This window comes from Poecilia mexicana, unplaced genomic scaffold (genome assembly GCF_051168715.1).
Source record: "Poecilia mexicana isolate PSO_F unplaced genomic scaffold, ASM5116871v1 scaffold_23, whole genome shotgun sequence".
Taxonomy (NCBI): Eukaryota; Metazoa; Chordata; class Actinopteri; order Cyprinodontiformes; family Poeciliidae; genus Poecilia; species Poecilia mexicana.
This window is the reverse complement of record NW_028263392.1, coordinates 16,172,610-16,196,949: the sequence shown is the minus strand read 5'-3', so window position 1 is coordinate 16,196,949 and position 24,340 is coordinate 16,172,610.

Here is a 24,340-nt window from a genome sequence, read left to right as displayed (position 1 = left end):
ACATGGTGTTGTATTTTTGATACAAATGAGATTCTGATTAGTGCGGCGTGCTTCTGAATTCATCAAAAGCACGCGTGACCATGAAACGGATAATTTCGTTTACTTGTAATTTCGTTTCAGAGAAAAGTCAAAATGCTGCTTTAAAAGTTGCATCAATCCTTTGATTTGGCTAAAGAAGCTAAAAAGCAGTGAAGTGTTTAGTTTTATGCTGATGTTTGTAGGAAAACAGAAAAAGTCGAAGGGCATGAAAACATGTTGAGTGACTTTACTCTGCAGTAAACTTCAATAGAGACACATTTTAACTCCTGGAACTAACAACCAATGAAAATAGAGATAAAAACAGAACTTGAATGAACAATTCAGACATAAACACACAGTCTGTTTCAGGTTCACCAGGGAGGAAAAAACCCTTCAAACTGCCACAAGAGGCTTCATTCTGCATGACGACCTCTGACCTTTAACCAGCCAGCCGGTCCTCTGGGTTTAACCTGGTTATTTAAAGCTCCATCTGAAATAAGTGCAGAAATCCCTCATCAAACAGCGAGCAGCCGCAGATCGATATCACAGCATGAGCGACGTCTGAGCGTTTATTCTGTTATTCCAGTCCTGATGAAGTGACATGCTGGAAAGCCCCACTCTGACTTTATCAGACGGCTTCTGCTGCTTCAGGAAAAATGCTGCACAGCAACTTAAATATCCGTTTGATGGTCAGGAAAAAATTCAGATTTGACCTTTTATCTACAAAAATGGTCTGTTGTCCTCAGCTAAAGCAGCTTCTCTTCCTGAATCTTCAAAAATTCTGTTTTTAATGAAAACCTCAGAGGCTTTCTTTAAAAAATGCCTGGCCAAAATAAATACTAAAATTAAAAGGTTTGAAGTTTTTCTACATTTTCTTGCAGCTGCATTTTTGCAGCGTGATTCTTTATGAGATTTAGACTGTTCTTAAATCTGATCATTCTTTAGACTCAGTTCAATCGGGAATCAAAGTTGCAACATTTATTGTCAAACCAACCAGATCCTTTGAGCAACCTGTTCCCCTCCTGGCCTGTGGGGGCGCTGCACCAAGAACCACGGAAGGAAACAACACCAAATCCTCCGAAAACACTGAGAGCAACTTCCTTCTTCATTAAATGGAAAGAAAAATGGTAGGATTTCTCTTTTGTCTTTGGTAAAAGTCCATGAGTCATTTCTCCCAGGAGCGCTATGCTTTATGTTTGTTTTAAGTGTATTTACCCAGAATGCCTTGCGTAATATTCCCCTTCCTGCTTTTGGAGGGTGTCTGGTCCGTTTGGCATAATCAAACTAGAGGAACTTTCAAACCTTGACCTCGGTTGAAGTGAACTCTGGTTCAGTTTGAATACAAATATGAACGCCAAGCAGACTGAGACTGGAGACCACTCCGAAAGCAGGAAGCGGACTACAGCACGGCATTGTGGGTAAATACAACCAAAACAAACATGCTAGCAGCACTAACAGGAGAAATGAATCGTGGTCTTTTACCAAACACACACAAAAAATCAGCTTTCATTACAAATGTGTGCAAAAGTTTGTCAATATTCCACTAATGCCAAAAGAACACAGTTTTGAAATTGGTACGTTTTCATTAGATAATGCAATTGGAATCACACATTAAGTCACTTCCTGTTGTCTTCTTTGTCATTTCCATCAGTAGCAACATCTCGTTGTTGATCATGTGATTTATCTGACAAATAAATTATTTCCATTGGATTTTTGCCAAAGGCACAAATTCTGACACAGCTGAAAAAAACCATGTCAACCAAACGCAAAACGAGTTTTTTCAAAGTTGGTGAATTTATTTTCATAATTCCAACTGGTGAAATTATATGGTCAAAGGAAATGCAGATAGAAAAACCCTCCAGCAGAAATCTGACACCACTACATTTTGTTTGTATTTTATGAAGCAGAAAGTTGGGTAAGAGGCTTTCATGTCGTTTCCTTCAGTGGTTCTTGCTGCAGCGCCCCCACAGGCCAGGAGGGGAACAGGTTTTTCAAAGTGATTTGTTTGACTAAATGCAGAGAGAAAGAAAATCACCGCAGCTGAAAATGAATCAAATGTTGCTGTTTTTGTCCCAATCGAACCAAATTAACTGGACTATCAGCTGTGAAAGGAGGAATCCGTCATTTGTTTTGTTCCGAGGCGGACCGGAAGGGGCGGGACCAGGATCCGCTAGGGCCAGCGCATCCTCGCTATATAAGCAGCCTGCTCCAGTGAGTCAAGAGCTGAAGCTGGCTTGGCGCTGAGCCGTCTTTTCCACCCATCTCTGCTCTCCAGAGGACTTCCCCGCTCACCCCGCATCCCCGCTGAGATGCCACAGGGGGCCGCCCGCTTGTTTGCTGTTTTTTTTGGTGAGTTTAGTTGCTCAATAAAGAGCCTTTTGATGAAGGCCGTGTCTCCCTGTTCTTTTGTTACGAGCCGGGTCGTAAAAATGTTAAAGGAAAAACCGTCTCACTGTTAAAACCGTGTGACTGTGGGCTCATCATCAAGACGTCATCATTCCTGCAACATCTCTACAAAATCACTGAAAATGTGAGTTTTATTATGTTTGTTTCCGTTTCACAAGCCTGCATGTGTTTTGATTTGACCATTTTCCATAAACAGGCAGAATTATTATAAAAGTACGGCCATTTATTAATCTAAATTAGCTGCAGTCATTGGAAATGTGCTATATGAAATGTTCTTTAGTTTATTGCAGTTTATTCCCCAGAAAGGCAGAAACATGACTTGCACTCCAGGTTTATGGCTTATGAAACACAGATTGATGCCGACCCATTAAAACTGTATGCTGGAACTATATAAATGTATTATTCATAGGAACCGAGAGAGGCAAAAGAGCTCTCATAAAGCAACAAAATAAAAGTCTCAGACTGAAATATGATTAATAAAAACATTATTGAAGCAATTCACACAAGCAGAACGCATCCGAACAAAACTGAGCGTTACATCCACCTCCGAACGGGGGAGCGAGTGGCTGCTGACGTTTACCACTTATTGCCTCCCAGACTGGACAATTTATTATCCGTGTTTGGGAAGGAAACGTCAAATCTGATGCAACTGGTTCAATAACATCTTACAAAGCGACAGTAAATCATGAAACGCTGAAAAACGGATCAGAAACTCTGAGCTTCTGGAATGAAATCAACTCCTGTGAAACTTTAACTGAACTTATTGGAGCAGCGGTTCCTGCAGTTAGACTGATCTCTGGACGTCTAGTGGAAAAATCACAAACATTAACACAGCGGCAGGACTCCATTCAAATATATTAAAATTAGCCACATTTATAAGTCATTTTTTGCTGCAAAATTACCCAGCAGACATGAAGCTGGCAACAAAAATATATAAGTTCATCAAACACCATTCAGTTTAAAAGCCTTTTTTGCTGCTAAATTATTCAATTAATAGACATGTACGGAAAAATATTGGGGCCAATAATTTAGGCTTTAAATTCAGGATTCTAATTCTGTGTGATTCCATCTGCAGTGTGACTGTTTGTGCTACAGGATTTGTAGAAGGCTGGGTAAGAATGAAACTGACCAAAAAGCTCTGAAATGTTGATATCGATCTCAGGAAATTTCTAGAAAAACCAAGGAACTTTTCTGAGTTTCAAAAGTTTAATTGCTCGTTTTATTTTTCAGACTCAGAAATTTCTGAATTTTTCTAGAAAAGTTTTGAGATTAATTTCAAAATTTCAGTTTCTCTAGCAAATTTCCTTATGTAAGAGCAAATATTTCTAAATTCATCAAAGCTCCACAAACTGATTTGAGATGTTCAATATTATATTTTAGGACATAAAAAAAAGATAATTGGATGCAGAGACATATTTATTAATATTTTAGCTGTTTTTTAATGGGTTTTATCAACATATTCTGGGTCAACCGGCCCTTTAAGAACGTTCATAATCTCAGTAATCCTCATCTGTTCCCTAGATTATTTCTTTCAACCTCCATATTTTTGCCTTATCGCTCACTTGAGATCAAATAAACCAATAAAGATCTTCCAGTACTTTTTATATTAGATTAAGAACAATAAACAAGATTTTATCTCTCCAGTGAGATTTGTATTTGTTGGAATGTTTTTACGGCAGAAAACAGTTTTTTCTTCCTGATAATGGGGCTTTAATTATCCGAGCAGAAACTTGTTAGGGTAGAAACCTGGCAGCCGCCCAGCACAACAATTAGAAACTGTTTTTACTAGACTCAGCTGCCGGTGATTCATTGTCCGCTCACCGCGTTTAATTTGTTTTCTGAACTCTCACAATTTACTGCTGCTTCTGGTAAAGCACAGAAAGATAATTACTTATTAATCGTTTGCAGAAAAATAAAAAAACATGTTTGTAAAAAGCGGTTCTACTTTCTGAAAACTGCAATAAATGTGAGCAGAGTTTGTCCAAACGGACGGACGGAGCGCCTTCCACCAAACGGAGCCAGAAGCATCTGAACGGCCGGATGGGAGCGTGTGCTGAGCCGCAGTGATGATTGAATTACCCGTGTGTGTGTGTGTGTGTGTGCGTGTGTGTGTGTGTGTGTGTGTGTGTGTGTGTGTGTGTGTGTGTGTGTGTGTGTGTGTGTGTGTGTGTGTTCGGCGCTCATCCACACTTCTTAATGAGATTTAATGCCAAGTTGTCCACCAACACACACACTTCATTCTGCAGTTTCATCATAACTTCCTGCCTTTATCCCAGTTTCACTTTGACTGTCAGAGCAGCAGGAATGACTCAGTGGCCACAAGTTGAGCTGAACCCGTTATCAGCTGCTCACCGGATCAACGAGGAACCAACAGAAATGTGAAACTCTCATAACTTCAACGAGTTTCTAATTGAATCTAGAAACAACTGCATGGTAGAAACTCAGTCCAACAGAGTGACGCCAACACAGGGCGGCACTTTGCATTTACTCATCCTGTCTGAGTTATTTAAATGTTTTAGTTTTTCTTTGACAAGATGTGTAAGCATCAGTAAAAATAAGATTTTAAAATAAGTGACTGATTAAGCAATTCTAAAGAACTAAATGTCTTCCTGCTGTAAACTAAAGATGCTGAACTGCTTCATTAGAGACGCAATTTCTGAAAAATTGTTGGATTTTGTTTGGTACAGATTGAAGACAGTAGATTAAAACTGAAGCTAATTTATGCTCATTTCTGTGTTAGCATGCTAACGCTGAAAATGAGGTCAACAGTTAATCCCACGTTCATTTCAGCTAATGTAGAAATTCTCAGATTTCTGTATAAAATCAGCAGAAACATTTTGAAAATGTAAAAAATTTTAACCAATTTTTATTCCCCACCAACAGAAATGGTGAAAATACATTTAAAACCTACAGATTTTCATATTTTAAATAGTGAGCTATCAAATTATTCTTAATTTCCATAATTCAGCCACTGATATAATTATTTTGGATCTAATCAGACACAATATGGGGTCAAGTTTCAGCTTTTCTTTTCTATAATTACTCTGCATTTTAATTTAACCTACAAGTGTTTGACATTTTGCAGAAACACAAAAAAAGATGCTAATTTCCATTTAAAAAACTGATTACTGACCAAAGCACTTGGCTGGTTCACAATTTAATATTAAACACAAACAATCAGAATTAGGTGAATAAAGCAGGAGATATGAACCGTGCGTCTGCACCGCCTCATAAGGCTGCAGAGGGCCGGCTGCTCTGTGCGCCCAGCAGGCTTTCTGCTCAGAGGTTCGGCTCTTTGAATATTCAATTACTCTCTGCATGTTTATCATCAGCTCTGCTGCATTAACGGCACAGAGCAGGCGGACGAAGGCTTCGCTTTCCCTCGGTTTTGGAGTAATGGTGCTATAATTCATCTTATGCGGACTGTCGTCACAAATTTCCAGCTCATCTGCAGGATTTTTAAACTTTACTTAAATCTTTAATTAAAGACGAATTCTAATATGAAACAAGTTGCGACGTTTTTAAGTGGTTCTGAATATAAACTGAAGCTGAAGCGTGTTAAACTGCTGCAGGAAACCCGGTGAAGGTTTGCATTTTCAGGGGAAGTGTTTCTGGTGATGGATTAATCCTGCTGCTTCAGTGAGTGTCTGACAGCAGGAGGTTGTTTGGGGGATTAAGTCCACATCCACTACAATACATATGCATATGCTAATAACTAGAATATGAGTCCCAAAGCAGCACAGCAGCTCACTTCTCGGCTTTTAATAGTTCTTTGGAAACGAGGCGCTCTGAGTAAGATGTAAAATCATAGTAAAAATAACTCCGCCCTCTTTTAGTTCTTAATATTTGATGCATGAGGAAGTTATTTGGTTTTTATTCGGTTCTAAAATGGCTCAAATTAAACTTTAACCGTAGAAAAATAAACTTATGACGCCATGATGGGAGAGATCTTCAGGGCGAGTCCAAACTGGGTCAATTAAACCACAACAGAAATGTTGGAAAAGACATGAATCAAGGCAATGGCCCAGTCAAAGTCCAGACCACAATCAGATTGTATTGCAGTGGTGAAAGATTTTTTATAGCACAATCATGTAACTCTGTTTCCTTCAGTTGTTATAAAAATGCTACCAATTATGACTTAAAAGAAACTTTAATTCCTGATTTAACACCTTGAAATTGGGCCTCTGTCTCTTTAAGAAGCTCCTGCTCTTTCTGAAGCTCCGCCTCCAGGAAGTCGTCCCAACATGGCTCCTCTATTAACCCTTTAACAACATTTTTACCAGCATTGCTCTGAGCAGCAGCTCCTATAATGAGCTCAGCAGCTGTTTGCTAATTGCTGCTGGCTAGTCTGAAGGAGCTGAGTGGAGGAGGAGGAGCTGCGCCTCGAAGGCGGAGCTAGGTCCACCCAGGCGTTTTGCACAGCTGAATGGTTGCCATGGCTACCCTCCAGGTTTGTTTCAATGAGGGGAAAACATTATAACATGATGGAAAGATTAAAAAAATGATTTTACAGAATATTTGCTCTTTGTCTGATGACAGAAAACAGAACTTAGTACTGACTGTAAAGTCAGTACTATTTATACCAACCCTGTTTAGAATCCAACTCCAGACTGTCTAGTCAAAGTTCAGTTTGTTTTGGGGGCGTGAATACGTAAACAAGCCAACAAACTGAATGTTGGTCCAAACCTGCATCTGGGTTTGGTTGAAGTGAACTCTGGTACGTTTGAATGCGCATGTGAACGGACCAGAGACCGCTCCAAAACCAGGAAGTGGGCTACAGAGCAGGGCATTATGGGTAAAAACAGCCAAAACAAACGTGTTAACCTGGCGCTAACGGTGGAAATCGTTTGTCTTTAGCCAAAGACCAAAGAGAAATCCTCCAACACTAAAATCTGACGCCTCCATCTTGTTTCCATCTGGTGAAGAAGGAAGTTGCTCTCAGTGTCTTCAGAGGCTTTTGTGTCGTTTCCTTCAGTGGTTCTTGGTGCAGCGCCCCCACAGGCTAGGAGGGGAACAGGTTGGTGTGACTCAGAGCCACACCAGCTGGAGGAGGAGCAGATGATGCTACTTTGGTCTGAATCAAAATGAATCTACTGAACTATCGGGTGGGAAAACATCCTAAATCTCTTCAATTCTCAGCAGTTTGGTTTTAAAATTGACCTTAAAAAGAATAAAAATCCTGCAGGATGAACAGTTTGAGTCGGTCACTATAATTTGTAAGTTTGGGAGCCATGACCTCAGACTCTCTGCCACTTCTACTTTAAGCTCAGGGCAAAGAAACGGAAAGCTCCGACTCAAGGACCCTCGGGGCCCCCTGGGGGCGGAGAGGGGAAGGAGTTCACGGATCAATGGAGATGTTGGGTCCTGAAACCGAGAGCAAGGACCAAAAGTCAGGAGCAGAAACGTTGACATGGGGTGAAGGGGTGGAGGTCCGCCGTTGATTTACAGAATAAATAAAACATCAGAGTTTTTATAACGACACCAAAGTGGAGGAAAACTAAAAAGTTACACAGTGATGGGAAATAAAAAGAGACAAAAAGGCTGGCAGAGAAAAACAGGGTTTGACAGCAGAGCATTGAGGGTTTACCCAGATGAACTGAGTCAGCTGCCACACACACACACACACACACACACATAAAGCCCATGGATACAGACTCTGGGAGTCTCGGATCACCGCAGGGGGCTGACAGAGATCCGTCATGACACACCCATTGACTCAACACGAGCTTTGAAGCAGAACCATGCAGCCTGACTGCTCCTTTCTGCTGTCACCGATTCACAGCGACGTTAGCTTCACGGGGCGCCGCCGCCGCTGCCGCCGGCAGGAAGAGCAGGAAGTGACAAAACACAGAGCGGCGAACGCTGGACCACCGGCTTCCCTCCAGATGTGATGACTGGACTGTTCCTCTGATCCCTACAGCTTCACGTCTTCATTATTAGCAAACCAACAGTTAGCTGAAATCCAGACCGCTGTTTGGTGTTCAGGGTTACGGAAGGCCATTAGTGCCACTGGAAAAATAATACATTCTGAATATATTGATTTTTTATATTGAGAAAAAAATTCTGAAATCTAAGATTTAAGTCAGAATTCAGATTTTTTTTTTGTAGAAATTCAGAATTCTGAGAAAAAAAATATCTGAATTTTGACCCCAAAAAAGTCAGAATTCAGTGATTAAAGTAAAATTTTAGAACTTAAAACAACTTATGTTGATGAAGTTACTTCTAAAAAGTAACTTTTGTTTCATTTATAGTTACTAAGATATTTTCACTAGAAACCAGATGAAAGATAGTTGGTAAAGTTTTATGTTGGAACGAGTTGGATTCCTCACATTTGATCCTTTTCTGACACTTTCACTCCTGATGAAGATGATGAAGAAAAGAGGCTGATGAGGAAGATAAAGAAAAAATGAAGAAGATAAATGTGAAATAATCAGTTAAAGTAAATACCCTGCTCTATCTCTAAATATCACAAAGCAGCGATGGACCCAATTGTTGCTTGTGGATAAAAAATGATGTCAGTTTTATATTTTGCAGCTAAACCATAAAAAGCCGCGGCGCGCTGTTGGTCCGGCCCTGATAAGAGCTCCGGGTCAAAGCAGTTGAATTTCGAGTGCTGTGCTTTGACATTTCTCTCTTTTTCATGACACCGCAGCACTTTAGCGCTTCTGAGGAAACAACTCTGCATCTGAGGTCGCGACCCCAGCTGTCACGCCGCTCAGAGACGCGGCTCTGTGTGTGTCCCACATGTGCACTAGCTTAAGGAAATGAGCTGAAGGTCACGAGGTCGCTTCAGATTTCCACTCCCTCATTCTGCTGTTTTACCGACTCCGGCTGGTAAACACCGCGCGCCTTTTAGCCGCTGCAAGCAGCAGATATTGAGGCTGACAGCTTAAAAAGGTTTCGGCGGCGGCGGTGCTGGGCTAAGTTACACCTTCAGGATCCAGCGGAGCGCAGGCCGCCGCGCGTACGCAGGATTACGGCTGCAGCGGCGTGACAGCTGCATTAAGAACTGAAAAATTACAGCAGCAAAAACAAACTGACACTTTTTGCCTTCAAATCCACAAACAGCTTTAAGGCATTTTTACAGCTTTAGCCTCAAAAACGAAAGAAGAACAACAGGACTGCAAATAACGGCCAATTTAGAAATCAGTTACTCCCACATTAATCTGATATAAAAGATTAGACTCTTCATTAGTCTTTATTAAATACATTCAATGACGTAAATAAACTATTCAGTTCCTTTGTCTAATTAATAAAATTACCATTTATAGTCTAAACTTCAATAAGAGTCAAATTAATGATCCAGCTGAAGCTAAAACTTCACATATTTACACAGATTGTGTTTTTTTTATCTTAAGCACAAAATGTTTATATTTTTTGTACAGTTTTGGTTTATTTACTGCTCTGAATGTTTTTTTTCAGTGAATGTCCCTTTTTTAGACTAAATGAGTTGATGGTCATTTTTAATCAATTAATCACGATTTATCCTGTTAATCCCGATTAATCTTACTGATTACAATTAATCTGATTAATCACAATCAGTCTTTCAAATGTGGATACAAGAATAAAAATTCATATTTCACATCAACTACTTGAATTTTGAAGGACTTTTGAAGAGTTTTTTAAAGCAGTTGTTGCCCTAAATTGTTGTCCATTTTCAGGATGAACTTTAAGTAGCATCAAATTTGTTCATCTTTTAATATTTTAGGGCAAAATCAGATGTAAAAACAGAAAGATTCGTTAGCGGCTCACACCAGCTGTCAACAGGAAGGAAATGAAGATGTGACAGAGAGAGAGACGTTAGCGTTAGCTTCTGCTGATATTCATGAGCTTAACGGTTTACTGCTAACAGCTAATGTTTTGGAATGTTTAGCGGGTTAGCATTAGCATGGCTAATGTCATGGCATGTTTAGCGGGTTAGCATTAGCATATTTAATTTTTGGCATGTTTACCAGGTTAGCATTAGCACAGCAAATTGTCTGCGTTTAGCTAGTTAAAATTAACACAGCTAATGTTTTAGCATGTTAGACGGTTTGCCATTAGCAGAGCTAAGATTCGTCTTTAGCGAGTCAGTGCTCAGTGAACTGTCTGGTTAGCTGTGCCTATTGGAAATAATTACGTCCGTTTTTAGTGCAAATATGTTTTATATTTTACAACCACAAAAAAGATCAAGACAGTATGATTTCTATGGTTCAAAATATGTTTGATTTGACAAAATACATTCATCCAATTGCCGATTTCAGTGCAAAAATACAGTTTCCATGACAACCACAGCGGCCATCTTGATTTTAAAAAAATATTTAAGTAAATATAATTTCTGTGGGTCCATTTATGTGTGATTTATCACCAAAAGTACTCATCTGTAACAAATATTGGTAGTTTTTGTTCAAAAATAAATTTTCCTTGATTACCATGGCGGCCATCTTGAATTCTTCAGTGGCCAGCGTTTTTTTTTATTTTTTATAATTTTGAAAAAAGCAGCAAGTTCCTCATTATCTGCTGCAATAATGAGTATGATGAGCCGACATGACTTTCAGGCTGATTTCCATTCAAACACATTAAAAGTGTTGCACTAAATTCCATCATCAAAGAAAACATTGATTGACATTCAGCACCAGAGACCCAAGCAGCCGGTTCACCTGCAGACCGGGTTCTGAACTCTTCCTCTTTACAACCAGAGGCTTCGTGTTTGTTGTCTCCAGTCGTCAGAATGCAGCGCCTCACCTGGGACATGATCCCGCTGCGCTGCCTCCACCATGTCCCATCTGCTGCAGCCCTAACCTTTCTGTGTGAGCGCCGCTGCAGCACCAGCCTCCTGTTGTGTTTTTCTCTCCTGTACCCTTTCATTTGCATTCATTTTTCCTCGTGTCGGTTCAGAGTTTATCCTTTTCTCCACGCAGAACCGAACTGCTTTTAGTGGAGAAGCTTCAGTTCACATAGGGAACGATTTGAAGGATAAACTGCACAGAATGATGAAAACGCAAGGAGGTTTATTAAATATTTGCATCATAGGAACTTTGAGCCTTTTCTACAGAACACTGCAGAGAGTCTTGTTTTGTTCTGACTCAGTCAGTGAATTGTTGTTTCCTATAAATGAGCTAAAACTCTTAAAAATATTTTCCCAATTAAATTTGCAGCTGATCACAGAATAAAAACTTTTTTATGGTTTAAAGGAGCTATTAAACCACAACCAGTGGTGGGCTCACTTATGCTAACGTTCTAATAGCAAAGCTAAATTTTAGCTTAGCATCTGAGCTCTATATGAAAACATTTAGCACCTCAGACTACACTGACTTACTTCTAAAGCATAAATATACCTATTTTGTAAACAAAGAAAGCTACATTTTAGCTTAGCGTTATTGCTCATTTCGAAAACACTTAGTGCACTTAGCTTAGCTTAATTTGCAACATCTGTGTTCAAGTGTGTTACTGACATTGTTGAGATATTAAATTAAGCATCGCTTCAGAAACACGCCTCTCTACCCGGCTCTTATATTTCAGACAAGACAGAAAAATGAGCCACAAACCAGAATATAAAAATCACACATTTATAAACTCAGCGCATTTGGCCAAATGGAGACACGACTCACCCACAAACACGTCGGCAACGAGTCCCTGCAGGAGGAGGTCGTGTCTGAGTGACGACTTCATGCCTTTATCTCTCATCACCCGAGATATCAGGAACCCTCCAACTGTTCCCATACACACAAACTATAAATCCTCTCCTGCATCTTAGATGTTTCACCTTTTACTTCTGCTGCTAGAACATTCTGACCAGCTGCATCCTCTTCTGGCATGATTTGCACTCCGTATATAACTGTTGCACACAAACAAGATTATTCATTTTATCATTAACTGAAACATTTAAAACTACAATGAAAATACAAGTTTCTAAAGGGTTTAACACAATATGAAGCATTATATTTGATATTCAACAGCTGTGATTAATAAACTTATTACATTTTTATTTCTCAACATATAGCAGTTATCAACTGAGATTAGCATTTAGTGTTAGCATACAGTAAATACAGTGTTGGTGCTTTAGCGTTAGCATACGCTGACATGATAAATGTTTTCATCTTTAAAGCGTTCAGCGCTCTCATCTTATGCTAAATTGATTCTTCTGCATAATTTCTAACAAACTTCACCATTTTATAAACTTTCAGTTGACAAAAGTTTGACATCTGTGTTGAAGTTCGTCCTTTACAACATGGATGCTAACATGGTTAAATTTAGCGCTGTAGGATTAGCATGCACTAAAGAGCTGAACGGTTTCATTTTGAAAATTAATTTAAGGCACGCTAAGTTTGCTAAATGTTATTTGGAAACATTTAGCAAACTTAGAAAACCTTAAACTAATTTTCTGGATAAATTTGATAAAACTTAAGAGCTTATAGACATTTTCATTTTAAAAATCAACTGAAGGTAAGTTAAGTGTGAACTTAGCTTATCTTCAGTTGATTTTTTTCTGGATAAAATCTAAAGAGCTGATTTGCTTCATTGCTTTGTAAACATTCAGGTGATGAAAGTTTGATATTAAGTTCATTATTGACACAGTGGAAATCAAATTGTGCTTTAGTGCTGGTGTAATTAATGCTAAGATCAGTGCTTTAGGGTTAGCATGCTAACGTTTTAGTTAGCGGTTAGTGAACCAGCTGCCACATGTGGTCAAACTGGTCAGCTGAAACTGGTAAAAATGGGTTTTGACTGAACGATGAAGCTAAGTTGACTTTTATGCCCAGAAGGAAGAAAATGGAGGATTTATTTTCTATTTTTGGGCTTTTTTATGATACTTTCTGTGAACTTTCCTGATAAATGTAGCAGCCTTTTTCGTTTAGATTTTATGAAATGCTAAGAACTGGCGAATGAAGCGATCAGCCTTTTGATCCGTTCTGCTGTCAGAGCTGCAAAACGTCTGCAGCGATGAATAAGTTTAACCTTTAAAGCCTTTTCTGCGAGCGGCACGTCTGTGGAACCGTGCCGTTTGTTCGCTGTATGTAGCGCCCCTTTATCCTCCCAGCACGAAGCGAAAAGCTGCTCAACATCTGACAGAGACTACAGCATCAAGACATCTGATCAGGAAAATAAGGCAGTCTCCTTGGAAACCAGGCAAATGTGACAACTGCAGCAGAGATGGAAATTAATAAAGAAAGATCTGCCTTTGTTGTTTTAAACCAGCCGTTTGTCTTCTCTGAGCGCCACCAACTTTCCAGGTAGATTAGGCTGAAAGGAGAGGAGTTGACAGATGGAGGAGAAGCAATCTGAGAAAAATCATTTCCTTAAACCGCCCACCGAACACAGGCAGCTCTGCAGAAACAGCAGGATTCCTGGGCTGCACTGACCTGCCATTAAAACTTCCACAACTCTAATCATCTCCAATCTGCTTCGTCACCAAATATTTCTTCCCACTTTGTTTCCCTTGCAACAGAGTTTCTAAATAAACTCATTTATCTGAAACAGCTTTAAGCTTCAAGTCCGTCTGCGCTCGCCGCCGCGGCGCTCTGGGTATTTTTACCCACAATTAAAACTGCACCGCCGTCAAAACGCATCAGTCAGGAGGAGTTTTTCTGTGAAAACAGATGTAACCCAGACATGCATCATTAATCAGAGAGAAGTTTGAGAAGTTAAAAGTTTCTGATCAGAATCGCCACCGTCTTTCTCTAAAGTTTTAATGACGGCGCCTGGAGAAGTGATTTCTGTTCTTCTCCCACACAGGCTGGAATATTTTTATGAGCTGAATTAATGTGATGACTGATCATTTACTCGGGTTTTCTGTGTAGGCGTCCCCCTTTCAATCACGTCTGCTGGGGAGAGAAACCTCACAGGTCAGGGGGCTGAACATGATGGAAATGAGCAGATCTGGACCGGAAATCCAAAATCCTGATCCGCAAAATGCAGGTCAGAAGATCCAGAAAGCAGCAGAAAACAACAACGTTTCTCTAACCTCACAGCTTTATCATGAAGACAGTCATGGAAATGTGGCTGGATATATGAAACCCGGAAAATTTCCAAAAAAGTTTCACTTTTGAAACTCAAATTTCAGAGATTTTTCTCAAAAGATCCTGAGAAATAAAAAAAATTATGGCAAAAAAAACAAAAAACAAACTTTGTGATTAACCTCATAACTTGGACATTTCTGGGCTTTGCAAAATTTAGACTTTTGAGCTCAGAAATTTCTATGTTTTTTCACAAAAAAAGAAAAAATGTGTGAAATTAATCTAAAAAAATTCTGCTTTTTTCTAGCAAACGTTTCTCAGGTTTTTTTTTTAGATTTTCTACCAAATTTTCAACTTTTCAAGCTCAGAAATGTCCAATTTTCCAAGAGTCTAAATATGTTTTAAAATTTCCTGCAAACTTCCTGCAGAAAAAAATTTCTGTTTTTTTTGTTTTTTAATTTCTTAGAATTTCTGATTTGACTTCAAATTTAAATGATCAAATTTCTTTCTAGAAAATCTCAGATTACTCTAAAGATTTCTGAGTTTTCTGCAGACTTTTCTGAAACAACCCTCCTGCGCGTCGTTCCAAAGTGCCTAACAAACGTTTTCTACGAGCTTCGAGTTTCATCATCAAACATGTTTGTGCAGAACCAGAACCTGGATTCATGTCGTCACCCATCACATCCTGCCTGGTGCCGCCATTTAAACATCTTCATTTAGCGCTGACCTCTGACCTCTGCAGTCAGCTGGGATGTTAATTTGACCCAAAGCCTTGAAGTGAAATATTTATCTCTGTTTTCATTTTCTATTTTATATCTTTGTTGCTCTTGGTTTGTGAAATTTCTTGCACAAATAACCTCGACATTAATTAAATTTTTATTTAAAACCCCCAGGGCTACTTCGCATATTTTAGCTGTTTTCATCAGTTTGGGACTCCCGACCTGCTGACCTTTGCCCTCCGTATTATCCATAATCCACTCCGGCTTGCGGCGCCGTAGGTGAATAATTTAACTGCAATCCAAGTCAAACCTGAAGCTGACCAGATATTTACCTCCATGGAAAAAAGAAAATATTTTCCCCTCAGTGTGGGATTAAATCAGCCTCAACTTTTCCTGTTTTACTTTTGTAAGAAATTAAAAAAAAAATTTGTTAAACACCAGAAAGATGAAAGAAATTAACCCCATATGGGAAAACGCAGATGATGAAGTCACAGATTCGAAGCTTCTGATTGGCTCAGTATCAGAAGCTTACAACATGAAGTTAGCTTTAATGGAGGAATAGCTGTGAACTTTGACCTTTTAACAATGCTGGCTGTAGCATCAACCCTCAGTGAAACAACATGAGGCTGAAAGGCCAATCAGGAAGAAGAATCAGGGAAGAGTTTAAAAATGTCCTGAAGTTCTTCATTTTTCTTTGGTCTGAAGAAATGTTCTGGAACTCAGATTGGGTTGCTAGGCAACTGTGCTGGCCTCTGCCGGGGTTGCTAGGCAACGGCGCTGGCCTCTGCAGGGGTTGCTAGGCAACGGTGCTGGCCTCTGCCAGGTTTCTAGGTAACTGGAGAGTGCCAACAGAACGTGACTTTACATTTACAAACAGGAGGCTTTAGAAACGGCTCGTTTTCCAGACCCATTTATCCACAACTCTCAGCTAACAACACTTCAGTTAGCTTTGTAGCTGGCAGCCATCTTGGCAACTCCAGTTGCTATGGAGTTGCTACAACAGGGCCACTTGCTGAGAATTAGCTCTCGCCTCATTCCTATTTAACAGTATGTGAACATTACAAGTACTTGAGTACTCCATCACCTCTGTGTGATACTAGGATAAATATCAGTGATATTTACTTTAGTACTTACTGCCGAGCTAGCAGAATTAGCTTAGCTAATGTAGCTTTTACCAGAAGAGTTTTTTTAAACATTGGTTGATGTTCGCACTCTTCCTGTTCAGTAAACTTTAATCGGAGTCGCTTCTCCACATCGTCTGACATGTTTCTATTCTCTGTCAGCCATTTTATTGATACGTTTCTCTTGCACATTGGCTAAGAGTGTCAGTATATTTTCTTTTTGTTGGTCTTGAAGCCATATTGGTTCGTCTATGCTTTACGTTTCTTATGCCTACCAAGATGGCGCCAATCACTTTGGTTTTTGACTTTTTTAAAAGTTGTTTTTAGAAGCAGTTGAGACCCAAATTGAAACACAAAAACATGCAAAATATGAATAAATAACTTTCTCTGGATTTGATGAGAATCTCTTGAGGAAATATCAGTGGCATCTTTTCACCTGGATCTAATTTGGCTCTAAACGGATAAAACTGATTATATATTTAAACACAGTTATCTTAAGGTCCTTTGCAGTTTGACACGCGACACGTTGCCTCCAGTCTGCAGGACATAAATAAAAACACAGGAACCTCGAGTTTATTGTCATGAATCTCCATTGTTGAGCTTCAAAACCTGAGAACTGAAGCCTCCTGGTTTGGATTTCAGATTCTAATCACCTCGCCTCCCTCTGCATGACCCAACACCGTAATTACAGCGCTCAGCGGCTCGGAAAGCGCCTTCAGTGTGTGCAGATAAGGCGGGCCGCGCAGCACCGGTCCACCCTCAGCTCCACGCTGGAAAAATAATAAAATAAAATCTGCTGCGGCTGAAAAATCGATCCTGATCCAGTTGAGCTTTTTTTTCCTGCTCCGTTTCAGACACGCCTCACTTTCACCGTTTCTTAAATTTGCTGCTACAGAAAAATGGTTTGCAGAAATGAACTGTTAGCTCACACACACTTATGAAGTCTAAAGGACAGGAAACACACACACACACGCACACACGCACACACACACACACACTCCCTCTCTCTCAAGCAGTTTGTGTTTGAAATGAATAATTTATGTCATGTGAATGTTGTGGGTTGAACGCAGTTAAATGTAAGAGCAGCCTGCAGGGAAAACACAGTGGAACATTTCCCGTCTGTCTGTCAGAGCCTCTTTTAAATTCAAATAAACTTTATTCACACGGGTGAGAATGAGAAACACCGGGAGAGCCCAGCACACCCACTGCTGCTCCGGATAAATAAATATTCTATACCAATATTAGCTCACATGAAGAAGCAGCGAGGATGAAAACATGCTAGCATGTGGCGCTCACACGCTGCAGCCTCAGGTGAGCCACATCATTCCCTCCATGTTGCAGCCGGTTGCAGCAGCTTCCTGTCACGGTTGGAGCCGTAATACGACTTCTGATTGGATGTTCAAGTCATTTCCTCCCTGATCGCTCAGATCAACGTTGTTGCATCAGATGCTGCCGGCCCGCTGCAGCAGCTCAGCTTAAAGCTGGGTTCGGTTCTGAAACATCGTCCAAATGGATCCGACCGATCCGGACATAAGACAGGATGGACAACATGCTGGGCAGCTGGTACGGGACACCATTAGGGCCACTAAAAAGTAAAGTTTACACCAAAGAGAGCTCAAATTTTGAGCTTAATCTAAAAAAAAAATTCTAGAAAAATAATCTTGGATTTTTCCAAGTTCGAATAGTCAAAAATTTTAAAGGAAATATTCAAATTTTGAGAATGATCTCAGAAATTTGAAATTTTTTTTTTATTTATAAGTTTGAAAGAAAAAAACGTAAATTTTATATTGATCTCAGAAATGTTTGATTTTTTTTATTTGAGTTTAAAAAGTTGAAAAATTGTAGGAAAACAAATTGAGAATCTCAGAAAATGTCATGAAAACGAGAAAATTTCTGAGCTCCATTAATATCAAAAGTCTTCCAGAAAAAACAAGGAAATTTGTGATTTACAGAAGTCGAAAAGTTTTACTTTTAAATGTAAAAATGACTTTAAATTTTCTCTAGAAAATGTGTGAAACTAATCAAGTTCAGAAAAGTTTTCTTCCTAATATTTGACATTTTGAACTCAAACTTCCAAGTTCTTTCTACCAAATTTCTGAGATTAATCTTAAAATTAAAAGGTTTTTTAAAGCAAATTTTTTGGCTTTTCAAACTCAGAAATTTAATTTAGCTTTAGAAAATTTGAGAAATTAATCTAAAAATTTTTGATTTTTTCCTAGCAAATTTTCAACTTTTCAAACCCAGAAATGTCTTTTCTAGAAAAATTGTGAGCCTAATCTCAGACATATTGGCAGGAATGTCCTCCCCACCTCCACCGTGAACCGACATGTTTGAGACTCTTGTCTTCATTTGGCTCCATCCACTCGTCTCTCGATTGATATAAACAATATGAATAGGAGGGAAAATGTTCCTCATCAGCTCCTGTAGCAGCAGAGAGCTCAAAGTGACTTAGAGTTTCCTCTCTAATCAATTAAAGCAGAATGTGAATGCAGAGCTGGGACTGATCATCTCGGTCCGTTTCCCTCCATGCCAGCGGTGTTATGGGCCCCCGGGCCTCGGCAGCGATCCGCTCCGTGTTCCCGGTTGTTTTATTCCTCCTGCAGCGACCCGGGGCGATGCAGATGACTGCAGAGGTGTCGGCAGCTCATTCGGCCTCATGAATGATGAATCCTTCGTAGCGTTTCCTGCAGAAAGCCGAATGTTTCTGCCGTTTGAAGCAGCAGCTGCAGGACTTTAACCTGACGTTCTTCTCGGATTTTCTTGAATTACTTTGCTTGAAAATTATCACATTATGCTGTAAACTTCAGGCAGCAGCGATTTTTACAACCCGTTTAATATTTACGTCCTCTAATGGCTCAAACAGAGGAGGCTTTGGTAAAAAATTAAAGCCTAAACATTAATAAATGATCACAGGAGAATGTTATTAAAAGCAGAAAATGAATCACTTTTTAAAGGTGGAGAGAAAAATCTCTTCCTGCAAAAGTTTCCTTAACTTTGCACATTTTTGTAATTGATAACCTCAGACAACAGGTCAATGTTTTACCGTTTTAAAATAGAATAAACCACTGCCTCTATAAGCAGCTTAACCCTTTTCGGCGGGATGTGTCGCCGGCGACACATCTAAATTTGCAGTACCGTAATTCCACCACATGTAGCGCTATCTGAAAAATTCCAACGGTTTCTGAAAGGGGAGGCGTTGCCCTTTCCAGCAAGTATCGGGTTAATACGGCAAGTTCACAGCTGCAGCTGCAGAGAGGTAATTAATCCGGGGGGCACTCGTTTAATAGACTATATTTCGAAAATAACTTGCTGGATATTGAAAGTTCCAGTTGTTATCGATACATGGGTAAGTACATCATCTCACAGAACATTTAAAGAACTACTTACAATTAAAATAGGGAAGGTTTATTTAGGCAGACGCTTGAAACTCCGGCGGAAAAGGGTTAAGCACTTTAAAAAAAGTTATTTGGTAATAAGTTCATGTTTCTCGGTGTCTGGAAAATGAGCCGTTTTAAAAACCTGAGGGAAAGAAACTGATCTGATGGTGGACAGTTTTGGTCCGGTTCTGGTCCGGTTGGGCCGACGTCTCCTGCCTGAGGGGAGGAGCGTCAGCAGGCTGCAGGATGGGAGGGGCTGACTGCATCGAACCGGTACGAGGACAGTTCTGGTCCGGTTCTGGTCATGTCGTCCTCCTGGAGGAGGACAGTTCTGGTCAGGTCGTCCTCCTGGAGGAGGACAGTTCTGGTCCGGTTCTGGTCAGGTCGTCCTCCTGGAGGAGGACAGTTCTGGTCCGGTTCTGGTCAGGTCGTCCTCCTGGAGGAGGACAGTTCTGGTCCGGTTCTGGTCAGGTCGTCCTCCTGGAGGAGGACAGTTCTGGTCCGGTTCTGGTCAGGTCGTCCTCCTGGAGGAGGACAGTTCTGGTCCGGTTCTGGTCAGGTCGTCCTCCTGGAGGAGGACAGTTCTGGTCCGGTTCTGGTCAGGTCGTCCTCCTGGAGGAGGACAGTTCTGGTCAGGTCGTCCTCCTGGAGGAGGACAGTTCTGGTCAGGTCGTCCTCCTGGAGGAGGACAGTTCTGGTCCGGTTCTGGTCAGGTCGTCCTCCTGGAGGAGGACACTTCTGGTCAGGTCGTCCTCCTGGAGGAGGACAGTTCTGGTCCGGTTCTGGTCAGGTCGTCCTCCTGGAGGAGGACAGTTCTGGTCCGGTTCTGGTCAGGTCGTCCTCCTGGAGGAGGACAGTTCTGGTCCGGTTCTGGTCAGGTCGTCCTCCTGGAGGAGGACACTTCTGGTCAGGTCGTCCTCCTGGAGGAGGACAGTTCTGGTCCGGTTCTGGTCAGGTCGTCCTTCTGGAGGAGGACAGTTCTAGTCCGGTTCTGGTCCAGTTCAAGAGGAGCTCCAGAACATTTGGTCAGCTGTATTTACTGCTGTACAATGGCTACTGGAAAAGAAATGTTTTGTTGCTCACTCACCATCTAGAAATCACTCGCTGCATTTTTCTTGGTTGTGCAGGAGGCTCCACTTCTGCTTGTCGAAGATGACAGGTTGTATAATTGCTCATGTGTTTGCAGACATTTTCAGGTGTTGAGCTTTGGGGGCGTGGCCAGCAGCAGCTTGTATAGATTTAAAGTAACAGAGGCCTTTAAACTCGTCATGGATTCATAAACATGGAGGTTAGAAACTCAGTGGATGTTTTTCAGCTTTTCATGGTGATTCCTCGTTGCATGACGCGACCGCCCAGCTTCACCCACCAAACAGACAAACTGTCAGTCCGAATCAAACCGTTCTGTCCGTCAGACACGGATGGATCAAACCAACAGACTCAGATTAATGGAGCGTGTCGGTGTTTTTCTTTTTAAATAAAAAGAGGAAAAGCTTTAGAGCAGCAGGCGCAGAAACACAGCCTGCTGTTCGTTTATTCACTCATATAAAAACAGAGTGTGTGTTCAGCAGCGTTTCTACTTGTTGCATCATCCGTCTTCCACTGGAAGGTCTGATGGACAGACTTAATCCATGAGAGGACACGTCTGTCTTTCTGTCCAGAGCCGCTGGATGTCTGCTCACGGCTTCATTTCACCCAAACATCTCTCCGTCTGTAAACCTTCGTTAGGCGTCACGTCCCGTCAGAAGAGCGGCTTTAGAAAAATGCAAACTCGGCTCATTAAAATGAAAATGCACGAGACGTCCGGTCCGAGTCGCCGTCTGCGTGTCAGAATCGTTTTCTCTTGTTGCTGCGGCCGAATCGCTGGCTTTGGAGTTCAAAGGAGCATTTCAGGCAGAAACGCGAGTCGACAGAAAAGAGATTCTTTATTTCTCCAACTTTGAAGAAAACGGCACCGGCTTTCTTTTTGTGTCTGTGCAGGACTCCAGCTCCGGTTCTGACCCGAACGAGTCCCGCCTCCTGCTGGGAGACGCGGCAGATCGACAGGGAGGCTCTGAACGGCGGCTTTCAGTCCGATCATTTCCAGCCTGATTTTCCTCCTGCGTTACATCCTGTTACAGCCGCTTTGAAGTGCAACATGAAAACCTCCATTACCTCCGCAGAGACGCGCGCTCCCTTTCAGGCCTGTTGCCGACATATTGCACTTTAGTCCCTGGATCATTGTCTGCTCATAACACTTCATCTGTGAATCTGCAGGCTTTTATTATAAATTTAACACCTTCGTCAAGTTGGAGAAGGTTCAACTGAATGTGAGGAGGCGACAACAAGTGCAGCTTCTTACTAGATGGAAAAAAGAAACTTAAAGAATATATTTCGATTCATTTTCATTTGAGATAAATTAAAAGACCTGGGCTTCCAAACATGACATTTAAACTGGTTTTCCTTTAAAAACCTGCGTTATGCATCTAAAATACCATCTTCACTCAACACTTACATTTGTTTGAATTTTGTCTGTTTTTAATCAGGTGAACAGAAATCTGCATTAAATCTTAATAGAGCAGCATGTCACTGTAAAACCTTTAAAATGTGAAAACAAATCTGAGCTCACCGCTCAGATTTGTTTTAAATTTAAAGATGGCACCCAGTTTTTCAAAATGGCTGCCACTTGAGTCTTAAAGCAACTGTTAGCATAAAATGTCACTACTTTTCACAACTTAGATCAACTTTATGCTGCACCATTTGTTTAATTCCAGTCATTATGGTCATGCAAATTTAAAGTAATAAAATGCAGCATTTTACACACTTAGCATTTTACACACTTAGCTTTAGCGATTTAGCATTAGCATAGCTCAGATTCTCATTTAGCAGATTAGTAGTTAGCTTTTTGGTTGGCTGCGCCGACTACCAGCAATATTTACTCCTTATTTTAGAGCAGATACTCAATTACAACCATGGTGGCCATTTTGAAAAATGGCCGCCAGATAAAAGAAACAAGATTAAACAAGATTTCTATGGTTCAAAATATGCATAAATATGAACAGTTTGACACCAAACACATTCATCTCTCTCCAGAACAACCATTCTTTAAAAGTTGAAATCATATTGATAAATATGATTTCTATGGATCTAAATATGCTTGATTTGGCACCAGAAGTATTGATGTGTGATATTAGGAGTTTTAGCTAAAAACATCTTGAAACATGGCAGCCATGTTGAACATGGTTTGTTCAAAATGTGAGCTAGCTTCTTGTAAACGTGTGAAAGATTTTGCTGAAATATAAAATAAAATCTTGGACATGCGGCTGGAGATTGTTCTCAGCTCGGTTAGAGAAAAGCTTCTGGGACTGGAAATGAAAAACTGGTGGAGAAAGAGCCATTTAATAATGTATAATGAGACAAAATAGTGATAGAAATATATATATAAACGATAGTTTTATGTTTTAAAACATTTTTATTCTCCTTTGCTGGACTGAGACTTTCCTACAGCCTCACTCGTTTTGGCCTTTAGCTGCTTTTCACAGATTTTCTGCCCAATCTTAGTTATAAATTAATGCTCCATTAAATCTGACCAGGTGTCCTGAATGAGTCGATGTATTTGTATGTAAACTCTGGCAGTAAATCGGGCAGAGTGCATTAAAATGAGTAAAGTAGAGAGAGGAGAACCAAGGAAATGTCAATAAAAGTTGAGGATGAGGTGAGAAGCATCAAGGATCACTGAGTTGATCTGTTTTCCTCTGGATAATTTACAGGAGAGACTTTGGAAACTCAAGTATAACAGCAGCAGAAGAAACAAAAAGAGAAATGAACCAAACAAGTACCCATTATAAAATAAAACAAATGAACATTTTAACTGAGTTAATTTGAATTTAATCACCTTTTCATAGAATACAGACAAAACATTTTCAATTCAGAAACAATTTTCTACTAAATACTGAATAAATATAAATATGAGCTCAACAACAAAGATTGTTTTAAATTTTAGGTTATTTAGTCATCAAACTTGTGCAAAGAGCCATTAAATCACGAACGCCAAGATTAGCATTAGCAACATTTTTAGCATTGAGATGCTATTCTAGACTATAATAGTTTCACAGATAGGCTAACTAATTTTAGCACAACTTGACCTCAACAGTCTTTTTCTGCATCTGATCAGATCCGTTCAGAAGTAGAAATTAACCCCCAGTGGGACGAGAAAAGCGGCTTTATCGTCCATCTGTTTGTTTGCAGAGTCACATTTGCAGGCAACTCATTAAAGTCTATTTATTCAAAAATTAACACGTTCAAATCCAAGCGCTACTAAAAAAAAAAAAAGCTTTTTACAGGAGATCATTTTATGCTTTTCCCATGATCGATGCAAAAAAGCTAGCTGGCTAACTAGAAGTAGCTCTGTGCGCCTCGACTCACTGAAGATGTTTGCTAGCTTAGCCACAGAACCTACCAATTATGTTTGTGACTCAAACATTTGCCTGACAGAAAAGTTTATGAGAAAAATAAACGACATAGTGAACCTTGTCCTCCTAGCTTAGCATCTCTTTTTTTGCTCTCATTTAAAGGAAGTGATGTCAACCATTATTAGTTCAGCTTTCTAGAGATTTAGACAACACAATGTTAGCTAGGGTACGTTAGCAGCTAGTTAGCAGTAGCCGCAACGCCTCAGACAAAATGAGATGTTTGTGGATGACTCAAAAGTCCGGCAAGAACCACAAAATTTAAACTCAACTTATGTTTTCTAATGACTTTAAGACATTTTAAGGCTACATGAACGT